The sequence below is a fragment of the Lissotriton helveticus genome, chromosome 12, assembly GCF_964261635.1.
Source record: "Lissotriton helveticus chromosome 12, aLisHel1.1, whole genome shotgun sequence".
Taxonomy (NCBI): domain Eukaryota; kingdom Metazoa; phylum Chordata; class Amphibia; order Caudata; family Salamandridae; genus Lissotriton; species Lissotriton helveticus.
In genome coordinates, this window is record NC_136073.1 from 422277134 (window position 1) to 422293819 (window position 16686).

The 16686-nt window shown below is 46.7% G+C and overlaps 1 protein-coding gene across 2 annotated transcripts in view; it reads left to right on the plus strand.

Annotated features, from left to right (window-relative positions):
* The window catches only part of CHD9 (chromodomain helicase DNA binding protein 9), a 2123706-nt gene that overhangs the window by 99535 nt on the left and 2007485 nt on the right, over positions 1-16686 (plus strand). For both annotated transcript variants that reach the window (XM_078670246.1, XM_078670247.1), the window contains exon 2: positions 12195-12317. The gene's annotated coding sequence lies outside the window, so the exon portion shown is untranslated. The remainder of the gene's footprint in view (positions 1-12194; positions 12318-16686) is intronic.

Genomic DNA, 16686 nt, shown 5'->3' on the forward strand with positions numbered 1-16686 from the left:
AGCTTGCACCGGCACAGGGGGGGGATTGAGTTGAGATGGCCACCAGATATTGGAGGGAATGGGAGATTTTTGATTAAAAAATAGCACCTCAGTCTTGTCAGTTTTCAATTTAAGATTGTTGATGGACATCCATGAGGCAATGTTAACCAGACAGTGGCGGAAGTCTGCCATGGAGCTGTCAGAATGATCCCTGAAAGAAAACACAAGCTGAGTGTCATCAGCATAAAAGATCACTCTGACGCCCCATGTCTCGACTAACTCCGCCAAAGGCCTCAGGTATACATTAAATAAGAGAGGACTGAGAGCAGATCCCTGCAGAACCCCCCATCTCAAAGGTTTTTTAGAAGAGACAAAGGGTCCGAGGGAGACCTGTTGAAATCTATTAGAAAAGAAAGATTTCACCCAAGCCAGAGGAGTTCCACCTACACCTACCTCCTGTAAGCGAGTCAATAGAGTGTCGTGTGAGATGGTATCAAATGCAGCGGATAGGTCGAGGAGGACTAACATGGCCTCCTCGCCCCTATCCACACACTCGCGGATAGATTCAGACACTTCCAGTAAAGCTGATTCTGTACTAAAATCAGGCCTAAATCCTGATTGAGTGTCATGAAGGAGGTGGTTGGTTTCCAGATATTCAGATAGCTGCTCCTGTACTGCTTTCTCCAACACTTTTGCGGGCTTGGGGAGCAGTGAAATGGGGCAGTAGTTGTTGAAGCATAATGGGTCAGCACCAGTTTTTTTCAGAATGGGTATCAATAGTGCCTGTTTCCATAAGGAGGGGAAAAGACCAGACTCCATAGAAGAGTTCCATATATCTAGCAAGGGTTTAATCAGTAAAGGTGCTAAGTCACTCAGGACATGGGCTGGGGCAGGGTCCAGAGGGGAGCCAGATTTACATTTCAAATACAGCGATAGAGCATGGTCTTCCGTTAAGGGCTTAAATGAGGTAAACACATCCGCACAGTTGATGGTCTGAACTGGCGGTACAGTGAAAGAAATATGCTGGATGTTTACTGTGATCTTGTTTATTTTCTCATAGAAAAAGTCGGAAAGTCCTTCGCTGAGTAATTGGCTTGGGATGATAGGGGAGGCCATTGCGGACGGATTAGCAAAATCCTTGACAATATTAAAAAGGGCCTTGGTAGAATTTTCCTCTCTTAGAATTTTATCTGCAAAGTACTCTTTCATAGTTAGACGTTTCAATTTATGAAATTCTTTTAGCGCAGATCTGTAGCGGGCTTTGGCTGCCGGGTCATAACCCCGGCGCCAACTTCACTCCAGTTTCTTACAATTACTTCTGTTTTCTCGTAGTAACTGAGTGAACCAAAGGGCCGAAGGTTTGGATCTTAAAGAAGAAAGATTTTTCAAAGGGGCAATCTGCTCGATAGCTTCAAGAAGATTTTTATTAAATGAGGCTACACGTTCATTAAGATCGTTAACTGGGGCGGCCGAAGTGGTGTTAAATCCCTGTTCCAAAGCAGGATAAGTAACTTTGTGCCAATTTCTACCCTTGTCTCTGCAGGTGGTTTCTATCCTAGATGACTTGGACATAGACACCTCAAACGGGATTAGATGATGATCAGTCCACGTTAGGGGCACAGACGGAAGGACTTTAAGGCCCGGAAGATTTGAGAAAATCAGATCAAGGGTATGGCCTGCAGAATGGGTCGGACCGCTCACCTTTTGAGATAGATTCAAACCTTGCATGTTGTCAAGAAGATTTTTAGCAGACAAACAGTCATGCAAATCAACATGGTGATTAAAATCCCCCAGCACGATGAAATCAGAGTGTTTAAGGGAGAGATCAGCCGTAGCGGCAATTAACGAGTTCAAAGCCGACTGATGGGAACGCGGGGGATTATACACCAACAGACCTGAGAATATAGCAGCGGAAGACTCAGTGATGGAAAAATAGAGAGCCTCTATAGGCTCGACGTTAGGAATTTTCCTGGAGGTAATGGTGAAATGGTCCCATAAAATAACGGCAATGCCTCCGCCTGGTTTTGAACCCTCGCGGCTAATTCCTGTGAAGTGATAGCCCGGGGGGATAGCTAGGGCAATATCTGGATTGGACGTGTCCTTAATCCAGGTCTCGGTGAGGAAAAGTAAATCCCAGGGTGTAGATGTTAATAGTAGCCAAATGTCGCTCGAGTGGCATGGCAGAGAGCGGCAATTCAGTAGGCCAGCTGTGAGGGATCGAATGGAAGGGGGGGGGGCTTCGGAGTGGGAGAGGGGGAACTGGCATATGTGGCTAAGGAAAAAGAGCATTTATTACATTTAAAATTGGAGCTGCATGGGGAAGCCAAATTGCAGCAGATCTCAGGGGTGCAGGGGGGGCTGATTTAATGCCATGAGCTGGGATCTAGACCAAGGTTGATGAAGGTAAAAGGGGGGAGCAGCAGCATGGCTGGCCCTAGGCACGGAGCAGGCGCGGACGGGCGCAGACGGGCTCGCCGCCGGTGCGCCCGCTGCGCTCGTCCGCTGCGCTTCCGGTGCCAGGGGACCGTTTTATGCTTGTGGGGCGGGAGGGGCCGAGCACTAGACCGCTCGCCGGCTCCTCGCCTCACACAAGATAGCGCCCAGAGTAGTAGATCCCAGCCAGACCTTAGTCGTCTGTGATGGGGGCTACAGTGCTTCTGGGAGACGGAGGTAATTCCAAAAATGCGAGCGCAGAGTGCGCAAAGACAATAAGTATTTTAAAATTGTGGGCGAAAGTAAAATGCACCAAATACAATTTGCGACAAGTTTTAAAATAGTAGGCATCAAATCACATAGATTACAAATCTCTCAAGCAGAGTCCCGGCTTCCGCCTCAGGACTTACTCACACAGCTGTAAATCGCCGAGTGAGGGGAGAGCCGGTGCTTTTATGCTTGTGGGGCGGGAGGGGCCGAGCACTAGACCGCTCGCCGGCTCCTCGCCTCACACAAGATGGCGCCCAGAGTAGTCGATCCCAGCCAGACTGTAGTCGTCTGTGATGGGGGCTACAGTGCTTCTGGGAGACGGAGGTAATTCCCAAAATGCGAGCGCAGAGTGCGCAAAGACAATAAGTATTTTAAAATTGTGGGCGAAAGTAAAATGCACCAAATACAATTTGCGACAAGTTTTAAAATAGTAGGCATCAAATCACATAGATTACAAATCTCTCAAGCAGAGTCCCGGCTTCCGCCTCAGGACTTACTCACACAGCTGTAAATCCCCAATATGTTTGCTGGCAACTCCGAATGTAACCCTTTGTAAATGCGTTGACGCGTTTCGGAAGCTTTGAATGTTTATGGCCTCCTTCCTCAGGACAATATCTATGATTTTCTCCACAATCAGTGTATCACCTATGCAATTGCATCTTGGTGAGTTTTGTCAATTGTTTTTCTCTCAGGGGTCGTTTTGAAGATTGCACGATTTCCCCAACTCCTTTATTTAAAAACCGATGGAAAACCTCAAATACGGTGTCATTCAGTTTTTTGCACTCGTTTTCGATTTTCCTATCGTATCTCTCAAGGTATCTTGTTCGACCTCGGCTCTTTCTTATGTACTTTAAGCAACTATCATTTCTGCCTCTTGTTCTGTTTTAGAGGGAAGATCTGTATATTTTGATAGTCTTGGTGCACCCGGGTAGTTGGCGCTCGTGGCTCGTTTGGTTAGCCGACAGGTATTCCCGGAGTGATTCGTATGCGTCTGTAAGATCGCCGTTATAATCGAGTATCGAGTACTCCATTATGAGTGATGAGTGATGCAGACTGAGTGAGATAGGTCTCTGAACTTGATCTCCCATTGGGAAAACACTTTTCTTTACTTGATTGTATACCGGTGCCCCAACATTTGAATAATACTTTCTAGCCGCACAGCTCCAGTGGCTGTCTTATTGGACAGGGGAGAGGCAGATGGGAGAGACGGTTACTGAAAACGGGGGGCTGCTTCTACCCCTCCTTCGGCGACTCTTGATGCCAGGCTCCAAGCCAGACCGTACGTACCCGGTGCAAGTAGCCATAGCCCACAAATGCATGATGCGCATCCACAGACTATCCAAGGAGCGGCCGTTGTACTCCCCGCTGCTCCCCCTAGTAGGCTTCCCCGGGAAAGAGGGATATTACACCGACAGGGACCTGCAGACATGGACAGATAGTGGGGTGTCAGAAATGGAAGCTCTGTACCAGGAGTGACAATTGAAGACATTCGAAAAACTAATCGAGTGGTACGACCTCCCCCCTGGGCAATTTCTAACACATAGACAGCTGATAGACAGCAGCCGAGCATACTGGGACTCGCGGGCAGGAGAGCCCTCAACGCACCCGGTGTTGCATACAATACTGCTTATGGGGACGGGCAGGCACCTGGTGACGTGGCACTACAAGGCCATCCGGGAACTCACTGAAAACCCTCTAGATAGGTTACGTCAATCCTAGGAGGATGACATAGGGCGAGTCCTCCACGGCTCAGAGTGGACACGGGTGCTAGAGTACCTCAAAAAAGTTTCCCGGAACGCCTGCTTCAAAAATATACAGTTCAACATGTTACACCGAGCTTATCAAACGCCCGACAAGCTGCATAAATATTATCCCGACACGGAATTCCGCTGTCCCCGATGCCAGCTGCTAAACGCAACCTTCCAGCATATGTTCTGGGACTGCCCGTCCCTGCAAGCATACTGGACCAAGGTACACCGTACGCTGAGCGCGCTGGTACACTTACAACACATAACCACTTGGGAGGCTTGCGCCCTAGGTATTTATAAGAAGAAGTCCGAGAAACTGCAGTGGCGATTTGCATCCTTAGCCATCCTCCTCGCCAAACGGAACATAGCCATGCACTGGAGGGCCCCTACGAGACCGCCAGAAGCGGCCTGGGTGGGAGCCGTAAATAAGTGGGGAGCGGCGGAGGAAGAGATCCTAAGAGAGGAAGAGGTCAAAGGTACGTGCAAGCACCCTATCTCTATGGAGTGGGCACACTTACTGATGCAGTTTAAGCACGAGACGGCAGTTCAAGAAACCCCAGAGCCAATGCAGTCCCAACCTGACGGCTCCCCTCGGGACCCCAGCCCACGGGCCCTACCACTATTGCACACATAGTGCCCCTGAAGGGAAGTCGACACACCGCAATGGCCACCCCTGTAGATAGGGTCATTTGATACGGCCGCGGGTCTTCCACCCCCTCCCTATGTCTTGCTTGCCCCCCCCACGACACACACTGCCAGTTCCCACCGGGTGGTGTCTGCCAGGGCACTGCCCGGAAGCACCACGCCCCCACTGCTCGCCGTTCTCCCTTCCTCACGCTACTTTCCTTCCCTTTCACCTCCTCGAGGGGTATCTCCCCCCCCCCCCCCCCCCCCCCCCCGCGGATCCCAGTTAAACTTCAGTCTGCAGGTTCAAGTCCGACATGTTTACATACAACATTGCTGTTAACACAAGTCAAGTAGGGTAGAACACTAACGGAGGGTAGCAGCTTCACTCGACCCCAAAATCATACCGTCCAAAGGATCAGGTACACCAAGACACGACATTCTGCAACGCGATAGCCCACTGATGATTTCAGGGGACTCTTTGCACAAATGTCACGCCCAAGGGACAAGGGACAACCGGTTGCCATTGAACCACGATTATAATTGTCATGTGATGATAACATCTATGTTGATTGTTCTGTGACCTATCTTGGAAATGTGAAAAAACCCTAATAAAAAAATGTAAACAAAAAAATAAAGGCAACTACAATACAATACCTTATAACTTTTCATGAACGACTCTAGCAAGAGCTGGAAAGCGCTGGACTGTCCTCCTTGGGAGAAGATGCCGTCATGCATATTATAAATTATATATTATAAATGCATTGCAATTGAAATGCCAGGGAAAGCATAATATTTGCCTCTCTGAATTTGGCGCCGCTGTTAGGATGCCATTAAACTAGTATTTAATATAGACCTGTGAAATATTTTATGGGTTCCTGTGATATTTAATTTTTTTTAATAAATGCACCTAAACATGTTTTGTAATGTCTGTATATGCTAAATCACAGTGTGATGACAGCTCGGTGATCTTTCAAGACTTTTCCATAACTTTACAGAGACATTGGCCGAGACTCTCCTGCACATATATGCAAATGTTCAGCAATTGTTCACTGAAAAACGGCATGTCTTGGAGCCTATTGAGCATTTTTGTAACCAACAACAGTGTATGAACAACATTCCTACTATCCCAGGCACTGCACCGAGCATTACAGGAGTACATGTCAACAACTGTGCCCTGGTCCTCCTATCAACAGGAAGTCTGTTCCCCCCCACCGTCTGCTCACCGTAGCACTTCCCTCCGTGAACATCCGTCGCCCACCCCCCGACACACACACACTTCCAGGGGTGTAAAGCTGGTCATACAAATCTGGTCTCAGGGTCCTGGCTGCCCCTCTCGCCCTCCTATCTGGCTGCCCCTCTCGCCCTCCTATGTGTTCCTGGCCACAGATCTTCACAAAGTTCAGGGGGTACCCCTTTTTCCAGTAAATGGTTTACTTCGCCTGTCTAAACCAGTAAATATTAGACCTACATTCTTGCACTGTCGTGCTAGTATGTTTGAGAGATGAATCATGTCAGTGGTTACATTTTTACATTCTATTAAATGTGTTAGCAACTTTTGTAAAGGAGTGCACACTGATGGTAGCAAGTCAGTAGAATCGCTGCCACATGCCCACCCATAAATGTTGCTAATATGTTCTTGCCCTTCTGGGCTTGGGCGTAGGACACCCATTGAAACCATTGAAATCCGAAATAGAGCTGGCATTGGGAAAATTACCTTTCATAGCCAGCAGCTTGAGTTGAACGGAGCATTTTTATGTGTTTCAAGGGGTTATAAAGTAATTTTGCCATTATAGGCTTTTTAATTTGATACGAGGCTAAAAACCCTACAGTTTATCCAGACCCCAGAATTGGACTTTTTACCATAGGTGAATAGAGCCCCATATGGTCTTCTGGAGGTCCGACAACATTGCTAATGCAACATGTTAATTTACCATGCTGCTAACAATACTGCACCTTACTCAGGCACCTGAATCTGACCCTGTACTCTAACAGGTTCTCTTCGTCTAGGTCCTGTGCCTGGTCAACCCGTCCGTTCAGAACCAACTGAACCTGCAGATAGGGTAGGAACAGTTCCCTGGACAGATCGTATTGTCTATGTAGTTCCACAGAGGATAACCATTCCACTTTGTCTCACAGGTACCCTAGCTTCAAAATGCCCTACACATCCTATTGTTCGTGCTGTTTGACCCAACGCCACTACGACAACCTGCTGGAATCCCATAGTGGCGTTTTTAGTGTCACTTTGTTCTCCCATCTAGCGCAGTGCCTGTCTCCAGTTCAGGATCACAATCTGTGGCTCTGGGAGTTCTAGGGACCTCTCTGTACCATACAACTTCCTGACCAAGCCCAATGGGTCAAGCTTCCTTCCGTCTGACTGAGGAAAGGTTCCCTTTGGTCTGGGAAGGACCCGTTGCTTTATCACTTGTAGCTGAGTCACCCAATAATACAGGCGCAGGTCAGGGAGTTTATTGGCCGTCTGTTCAGGGTTCTGTCTTCTGATTCTTGAGCTTCTTAACCCCTTCGCTGCGGGGGTTATTCCCCCGCTGTGCTGGGGGCGAGGGGGGCGCGCAGAGCGCCCGCATGCTCATGCACAGCGCTCCTGTGCTCATAACGGGCTGAGCTCGTCACAGGTGCATTGGCTCCCGTGGAACGTTCAGCACAGCAGGGGAATTCTCCCCGCACCTGAGCGTTCAAGTGGCCATGACGAGCTGAGCTAGTCATGAGCACCGGCGCGCCGTGGCTCATGACGAGCTCAGCTCGTCATGAGCATGGAAGGGATTAATAAGGCTCTTCTTTTTTGGAAATGTGAATGTAAAACTCTACGGCCAATTGAAAAACATGCAGTTTAGTTACCTGGATCCTAGACTGTTTGTTTCAACAATGAAATGTACCTTATATCTGGAATGTAGTGAAGAACGTGACCAGTAGCGTAGAATTTGTAGAAGAAACTTGTTTGGTGTGTTTCATGTAAAAATCATGCATCTAGCAAAGGCTGCTTTACAATTTTGTTTGATAAAACAAGAACTTTTGACGCGGTAGCACGAACCGTGTTCATAAAGACAGTCATATTCTCATTAAGTCATGTACCTGACCATACATATTTCACAATAATACTAATCGGGTAATTCTCATTGGCTTTCTATTTTGTTAGCCCAGTTTCTAGCACAGCAGTTCCTACATTCTATGGCTGCTGAGAACAACTTCTAGATTTCATTGACAAAATTAAGAATTCTGCACCATCACGTTTTTTTTTTTATGGTTTAAACTATTTTATTAACTTTTATAGCAAACAGTAAACACAACACCTACCTACAACCGCTGGCCGGTGGGGAATAGCATCGCTTATATGCGTTTTATTAAAGAAAGGGCTAGAAGAGAGAGAAAAGGAGAGAGTGCAGTAAAGCCAAAGGGTAGAGAGGGAGAAGAGAGGCAAAGACCTACCCAATACCCAGTGCTCCACACAGTAGAGTTCTAGCCATCAGGTGACGTCTCCTCGTCACGGGAGGGTTGCTCAACGGCGGGGGTTGTAGTGGGAAACTGCAGGACCCTTAAGTATTGTGGGCAGGTGAGCTCAGTGAACTTAGAGAACAAGTAGGCCACGGTGGATCCCCAGGTCTTATCAAATTTGGTTAAAGTGCCATTAATCCTCGCTGTAATCCTTTCCATCCCCACTACCTCCCAGACTATATGAAGCCAATCTAATTTTGTTGGGATGTCTTCCGTGCCCCACCTCGCTATCAACAACTGTTTAGCCGCCTCAAGTGCCAAGATAATCGCTCTCCCCCTACAGGACTTAAGAGGATATGTGAGAGGGTTGGGAAGTCCCAACAAGTTGTAGCTAGGGAATCTAGGAAGCTCTGTGTGGTAGATATGGTCAACCTCAGATAGGATAGTGTCCCAGAAGGCTTGTATCTTAGGACATTGCCATAGTATGTGGGTCAGTGTGCCTACCTGTCCGCATCTGCGCCAGCAGAGGTCATCGCCACGTGGTCTCCATCGAGCAATGTGTCCCGGGGTATAGTACCAATAATGCGCAATCTTTAGTAGCATTTCCTTACGCGAGGTACTTCTGGAAGAAGCCTAGGCCCTGTGGATAATGTCCGCCCACTCCTTTGGGGGGAATTCCCGCTCCAGTTCTGATTCCCACCTGCGCTGTGCCTGAGACTGAGAGGGGTTCTTAGCTTTGTTCATGAAGTTATAGATCTCTGATAAGAGACGTTTGTTTGAGGTGCGGGTAATAAACCTAAGTTTGAATTTGGTAAGGGGGGACTTGCGTGTGTGCGTACCTGTGATTGCGTGACCCAGTGGCGTAGTGCCTGATACTACCAATACTCCTCCTTGGGAATTCCATAGCCCTTCACTAAGCGGGGGCAGTCCATAATACCCTGCATGTCAAAAAGTTTGCCTATGTGCTTGCAGTTAGCTTCCTGCCATTTCAAATATGCATCCCCTGTATGAGCCGGAGGAAAGTCTGGGTTCCCTATAAAGGGGGTCAGGGGAAACACGGCAGTCGAGAGCTTGCATCTCTCCTGTACCCTGTCCCATACCTTCATGGTGGATCTCAAAGCTGGGGAGATGTACACACCCTGCGGATGATGTAGTTTGGGAAGCCATGGAATTTCCCAGAAGTGGATAACGTCTATCCCTCGGTCTATGCAACACCAATATTTTTCAGATTCCATTTGGTACATCTCTACCATATAGTGTAACTGCGCTGCTTCATAATAACGCCCCAAATGCGGGACCTCCATCCTCCTGCCTCCGATACATTAGGTGGCGAGCTATATGCGACTTCTTCCCACCCCAAATGAAGCAATCATCTAGCTGCTGTAGCTGGACCAGTATTAAAGGCGGCAGACATAGTGGAAGCGTCTGCATTAAGTAAAGGAGACTAGTTTCGGTTACAAGATTTTTTATTTATTTATTTATTTGAAGTGTTTTATATAACGCTGGCTAGACCCATAGGTATCAGAGCGCTTTACATGAGGATAAATTGAGTTTCAAGTTATAAATTACATCTGTTACCAGAGCATAGTAAAACGCAGGCAAAGAAACTATGTAACAGTAATTTGTCGGAGGGGGAGGAAGGAGACAGCGTGGAGACTGGGAGAACTGTGCCCAATATCCGACTGGGTAGGTGAAGGCCGAGGGGGTGAACCATGGCCGATATCCTCTCTAGCTGTCTAGCAGCTCCACCGGGCATCAGCCATGTTGCTAGGATCTCAGCGGTCAGGAATAACAAGAATAACAGTTTTTCAAGGTTACATTAGTTACAGTTGCATAGTCAGACACAGAAGAACAAGTCTCCAAGTGAGGAATACAGGGAATTCAGGGAATTCAGGGAGTGGAGTGGAAACGGGGGGCTGGGAAGCAGATCAGTTGTGGCAGACCAGCAGTTTGAGAAAGGTACCTTGTGGGTACCAAAACGTTAAGAGTAAGCGGGCCCACAACCCAGGCAGGCGTCACATAGTCACTAAGTCCAGTGCTAAATCCAATCACAGAGTTCGGTCATCTCGGCAATGTGGGGGGACCACAAGGAGAGGGTGAAAAAAAGGGAGCCTCATTTGTGGCCATTAATGTCTGGGGGGGGGGGGGAGACCGCGTCCAGAGGGGGCCATCCTGAGGCAATGGACAGGTAGGTGACCAAAGGTGTGGACTGCGGCAAGTAGTGATCCAGGAGTCGGTCTAGGTAATCAAGAAGGTGAGCCCAAAGTTAGTCACCAAGAGCCTCGGCACAAAATGGCTGACCCCCAAATCAACAGAAAATGCAAGCCAAAGAAAGACCGTGAAGAGAAACCAACCTCAAGGAGCAGGACTGGTTGGGGTAGACAGGCACAGGAACGATAGTGGATCCCACTCAGCAGGCGCTCCAATGGGTGCTTTGGGTCCTCTGATCCAAAGCTCATAACATGATGGACTCTGAGTGGTGACAGCTCTCTGCGGCAGATCCCCTGTTGAGTCACAAACCACCAGTCACCAGCGGTGAAGCAAAACGTCATCCGCTGCCTCCCAGAACAACAGAACCACAATGGGCGAGCTCCACGTCTGAAATCCTCCACAGGTCACTCAACCTGGAAACTGCTTGCCCAGTGTATTAGCGGTCAGAGAGACTGGTGCAGGCAGCCCGGTGCCGCACCGCGGCCGAGCGCCGGCTCCATTAAGAGTTCCGCTAAACGTGAGCATGCAAGGACGTGCTCATTTTCCCGCCGGACAATGAAAACAGCAGCCCAGCGGGTCTTGACACCAGTAAGTTGCTGCAGTAATAACACAAGTGGTATGCCTCCAAATAAACTGGAAACTGAAGAGTGTAAAAAGGACAGAATCAATCTCAATATAGTCTGGAATGTACTAACAAACCCAGACCCATTCGCTTTCCAAAAAAGTGCACCACTCTTGCTATATTCGAACCATTATATATTCGGTGTACAAGTTCATCAAAATGCTACACTAAGATTGTGCACAATTACGATTGTAGTTCACAAGAATACCTTGCAACTTAAAGATCAAAAGTTGCTTGAGCAGATGTTAATGCAAAGGCTTTTTGAAACTGTTGGATCTGTCATCCATAGGTGGTCTTCCCCCAAACGTTTTGCTATTTGCCTCTACATTTTCTGAATCTTTTTTTGGGCCAGATACCCAGGGGGAAGATTCCCTCAGCATAGAGGTGTTACTGAGAGATGTTTGGAAATGTGTGTATTAGACTAAGACAGGTGGCCAAATTAAAGTGGGTAGCTGGTAGTTGGAGGTTACTTTGTTGGCATCTCCAAATGAACCCCTGACATTTAAAATGAATCTGTGTTTAAGAATGAAGTAGCCAATTGGCTGAATTATAGTGAATAAAAAACTATTGGGTTATCAGTAATTTAGTTGAGTGGCTCCTGTTGTACAAAATATTAAGTCTGTTTCCAGTGATGAGGTAATGCAGGTTTTTCAGTTGTAAACGCTTTATGTACCACACCTTTGTTAAATGTGTTTTGTATTCTGGGATATTGACTGGGATAGTTTAACAAAGAATGATAATGCATTTTAAATATTCACAACCATAAAGCAATACGAACACTTAAGAAACCGTATGTTCAGATATAAAGTGTTTAAGGGGTCTTACAAAATGTTCATGATGATTTTCCTTGTCTTTAGGAATTGTGCCTACTTTCAGAAGTATAGTACAGTTTCAGTGTTGCAGATAGTGGACTTTGTGCAGTCTGAGAATCCTCTTTCTACCCAATCTCAAAATGGATACCTTGCCCCTGGGCCTAAGAGGTAAGAAAAATCATATTTGTGGAGAATACTATACTTTCCAGACTAAAAACGACACATCTTATTGTACTACATGATTTGTTTTTTCCTGTGTTATCTATCATTTGTTCTACAGTTTTGTTGAGATGCCTATGGATTGCCTAAGTACACTTACTAAAAAGCAAGGGAGCATATGAATATGCATCAAAGACAACATTTGAAAATTTTGGTATACTCTGTAAAGCAGAGAGACAGTAAGTTGACTGGGTTTTGTGGTATTTCCCAGGCAAAATGCCTAAGACTTATTGCGGTCATGGGATTGATTGAGCTGTAATGTTTCATGGTGTTGGTAAATTTAGGGGGAAATATATGTACACTTTAGCATGATGAAGAGAGCCTGGAATATGTTTCTAATAATGCTAATATTAAAATATTTTTCTTCAGTAGGGCGTTACCAAATATAGTACTTGGCAGTGGCATTAGGACTGATTAAATTGTCCCTAGAAAAGCACAGATTGCTGAGCATTAATAGAAAGAGGTAATGGATTGGTAAGTACTACATGCCAAAATGACACACTATCCACTTAAAAATAGGAGAATGCAGCGCCCTTTTAAATGCTCAAAGATCATGGATGTGTCCTTTTGAAAGTAACATTCCGTTCAATGACTAAACCAACAAGCATTTGCAATGCAATAGGTCTCGTGTTTATGCAAGTCTAAGCTATCGGCATTGTAAATGACAATGCCTTTTATTTATGTTTTAAAAACCAAAGCATAAATAAAAGGAATTGGCGTTTACAATGCGAATAGCTCAAACCTGCGTAAATGTGAGACCTGTTCCATTGCAAATGCTTGTTATTATCAAGCTTGCGAATGCCACAAAAAGAGTAGTCTGTGCTTTCTGTTGTTTAATGCAAACTTTCTAAATTTAAAGTCCTGGAAAGCGGCCAAGGTTTTGGACAAACTTGCCGTAATGTATTTTAAAAACACCCTCTTACAATCGAAAATATTCTGTCTTATTGTTTGCAGTAAGCAATTTAGAGCGAATTCGTACTGTGCTTTTACAGTTTTCGAAATCCCTAAAAGTACCGGGCCTCAGGCGCAATGGAAACCAAGATAATGTATTACATATGATCAGCACTTCAAACAGTGACCAATAACATCAAAATGGCACTGGATGATGGTTGCTCTATGATTCTGGTGCTGTTGGACCTCTCCGCCGCTTTTGATACGGTGTCTCACAAGGTGCTTCTCCATCGCCTAAAGGAGGTAGGAATAGAAGGTGAGGCTTTGGCGTGGTTGGAGAGCTTTCTGTCCGGGCGTTCCCAAGAGGTTAGGATGGGCTCCCACAAATCCACCCATAGGGAGCTCAATAAGGGAGTACCACAGGGCTCTTGTTTGAGCCCCACACTCTTCAACATATATGTGGCCCCCCTTGCCAACCTAGCAAGACCTTTCGGGTTCACCCCCGTGTCGTACGCTGACGACACCCAACTCCTTTTTCCTTTTAAAAACCTTACACCTGCAATAAAAAAATCTTTTGCAGATGGCATGAGAGCCATTGCAGACTGGATGTCATCAAACTGTCTGCAGTGTAATGTCGGGAAAACCGAAGTTATGTTGTTCGGCCAAGCGACGGCACTTTGGTCATCGGACTGGTGGCCCCAAGAACTAGGTCCTGTCCCCACTCCCAATAGCAAGGTTAAAAACCTAGGAGTACTATTTGACCAACAACTTACCTTCAAGGATCATATTAATCAAGTAGCTGGCACCTGTTTCCGGGCTATCGGGATGTTAAGACGTGTTTTCCCCTATCTACCGGACCACCACAGAAAAACTCTGGTGCAGGCTCTGGTTATCAGTAGGGTAGACTACTGCAATGGTTTGCTCCTGGGAGCCAACGAGGAGCAAATCAAGAAATTGCAGGTTATTCAAAATACCGCAGCAAGGATTATCATGAATGTCCCACCAAGGACACCATCCTGCCCCCTACTGACTCATCTACACTGGCTTCCGGTAAAGAAGCGAGTTCAGTTCAAGACCCTATGTACTATACACAAGCGCCTAACAGGGATGGGCCCCAAGTATTTTACTGACATCTTTCAGCCCTATATCCCAGGACGCTCTTTGCGTTCCAGCAATCAGCGTCTACTGAAGGTACCTAGAGTTAAGAAAGCCAGGCAAGGTGGTCGTGCACTGGGTCACACCGGACCCACACTATGGAACACACTGCCGCCGGAACTAAGGTCTATCACCAACCATATGATGTTTAGAAGAAATCTAAAAACTTACTTGTTCTCTAGCAACTGATGGTCATATTACATCTGGCTACACTTTTTATTCTCACTTCCATCTGCAGTTATAGCGCGGAGATACCCCTTCGGGGGTCTAGTCTGGCGCTTTATAAGCATATAAAATAAAATAAATAAAATAAATACTAAGGTATTACAATTTAGCGGAAAACAAGTCGACCAAAATAACACAGTTTGTGTAGTTTGTAGATTACGCAGCAATATGGCTTTCACGCAGCAAATTTTTATTATGTATTAGCCATTCGGCGACTACATTCAGGGGCCACGCCCTGGCACATCAACAGAGGCAGGGATGGCTCACTCGAGTAGCTGATAGCAGGGGTTTTCCAAATGTATTTTACAAACGGTCCCGCCCCACTCTGCGCAAAAGCATACATTGGTGCACATTGCCCTTGGTTATTTTTCACAAACGGTATTTTGGGCTTTAAGGGGGCAGCCGTAATTAACGAGTTTGCAGGGCTACCATAGCAGTTCACACTCTCATAACCTTCCAGGAGAAACGGCACATCGAATTAGATCCCTCGAAACAGCCTTCTTGTTTCTAGTGACCAATAGCGCTGTGAAGCATGCACTGGGTAAACTCTTAGCCAAGGAGCTACAGAGATGGTATGTCGTGCTCGATTTTCCCTATTAGTATGGAAATGGTGATCAACCTAAACCCTAGAGTCAAGCTTGGGAGTCAGACACACACACACACACACACACACACACTTTCCGAAGGCTGTGTGATAAAGCAAAATGCGAACACGACCCATTCAATCAGACACTGCGGTAGTAAATATCGTGTGTGTGTGTGTGTGTGTGTGTCACTAGAGCATACCACAAGTTCACTGTGTACAAGTGGCTTCGGCTGAACACACTCAGAGCAGCGGGAGTGCTTCGAAGCACTTCTTTTAAAGAGAGCGAGGTAGTGTTCATTTAGCAGTCCACGAAGGCAGATGCGATCTATTGTTTGTGAAAAATGTGAAACGTTCCATGGTTTTGCCATTGAAGCCTGCCGCCCTCCTGTGGTTGGTTAAAAGCTTGGAGGTCGACAGAATCGAAAGTGGCTGACATGGGCAAAACCTAGGTTTGCGAGCGAGGACGGAAACGGGGAAGGAAGTAGAGATAGCAAAATAAGGGAGGAAGGAAACCAGAAAAAGAGGACTGAGGAAATAGAGCAGCAACGGTGAAAAGGAGGAAGAAAACAAGATGGTAATGGGTGAGTAATTGGGAGAGCAATAGGAGGAACTGGGGCAGAGAAACGGAAGTGGGAGCAGGGAAAATGAGCAGCATTGATGCTCAGGATGAAGGGCGGAAGACAGGGGGTAGCGAATGAAGGAAGGGAAAGAAGGGAAGGGCTCTTCATTAGTACTTGCAGCACAGCAGAGATCCGTGTGGCGCACAAAGGCTGCAGCAGTCTGGAAGGATGGAGGCCCGCTTCCGGATTGCCTTATCACAGGAGGCATCAGTGGAATACGATACCAATGAGGCCCGGGACTGCGCACGCCCAGCCCAACCCTGTGCGGATTGAGATGTATCCACGCCCACTACCACACCTCTGCAGGACGAGGTTCACTGGGAAGAAACTTAGATTTAACAACAAAGGTGGCCATTGTCCCAACTGCTTCGAAAATTAAAGTGGGCGGGGCATGCCGAATGTATGCGAGGCACGTTGTCGTGCCTGCAGAAGCTCAATAAACAAACAAGTAGTCCCTAAATGAATAGTTAACAGCCAGCAGCGGAACTAAACTGTAGTTGGTCGGTGCTGCTTCCTGCAAACCAGAGACAAAACGGAAGTGAGGTATTTAAAGAAAAGCCTACCATAAGCAAGATAAGAAGACCAATGCCAGAATCAACCAATGGCAAGCAAGAGGAGCAATTACCCTCCATATTCGTGTCTACTATAGGTCTTGAGACCGTGCATGTGCTGTCTAGGCAAGACCTAAAAACAAATGGGTATTTGCACTATTTGAAGGTTAGCTTCTTAAACTGCAGTTTTTCTCTTGCAAAAGTGCAGGGGGAGTGGTGATGATGTTGGAGGAATGTGAGATTACCAATAGAAACAGCAAAAATGCCTTTCTATCACTGTAGTGATTTGT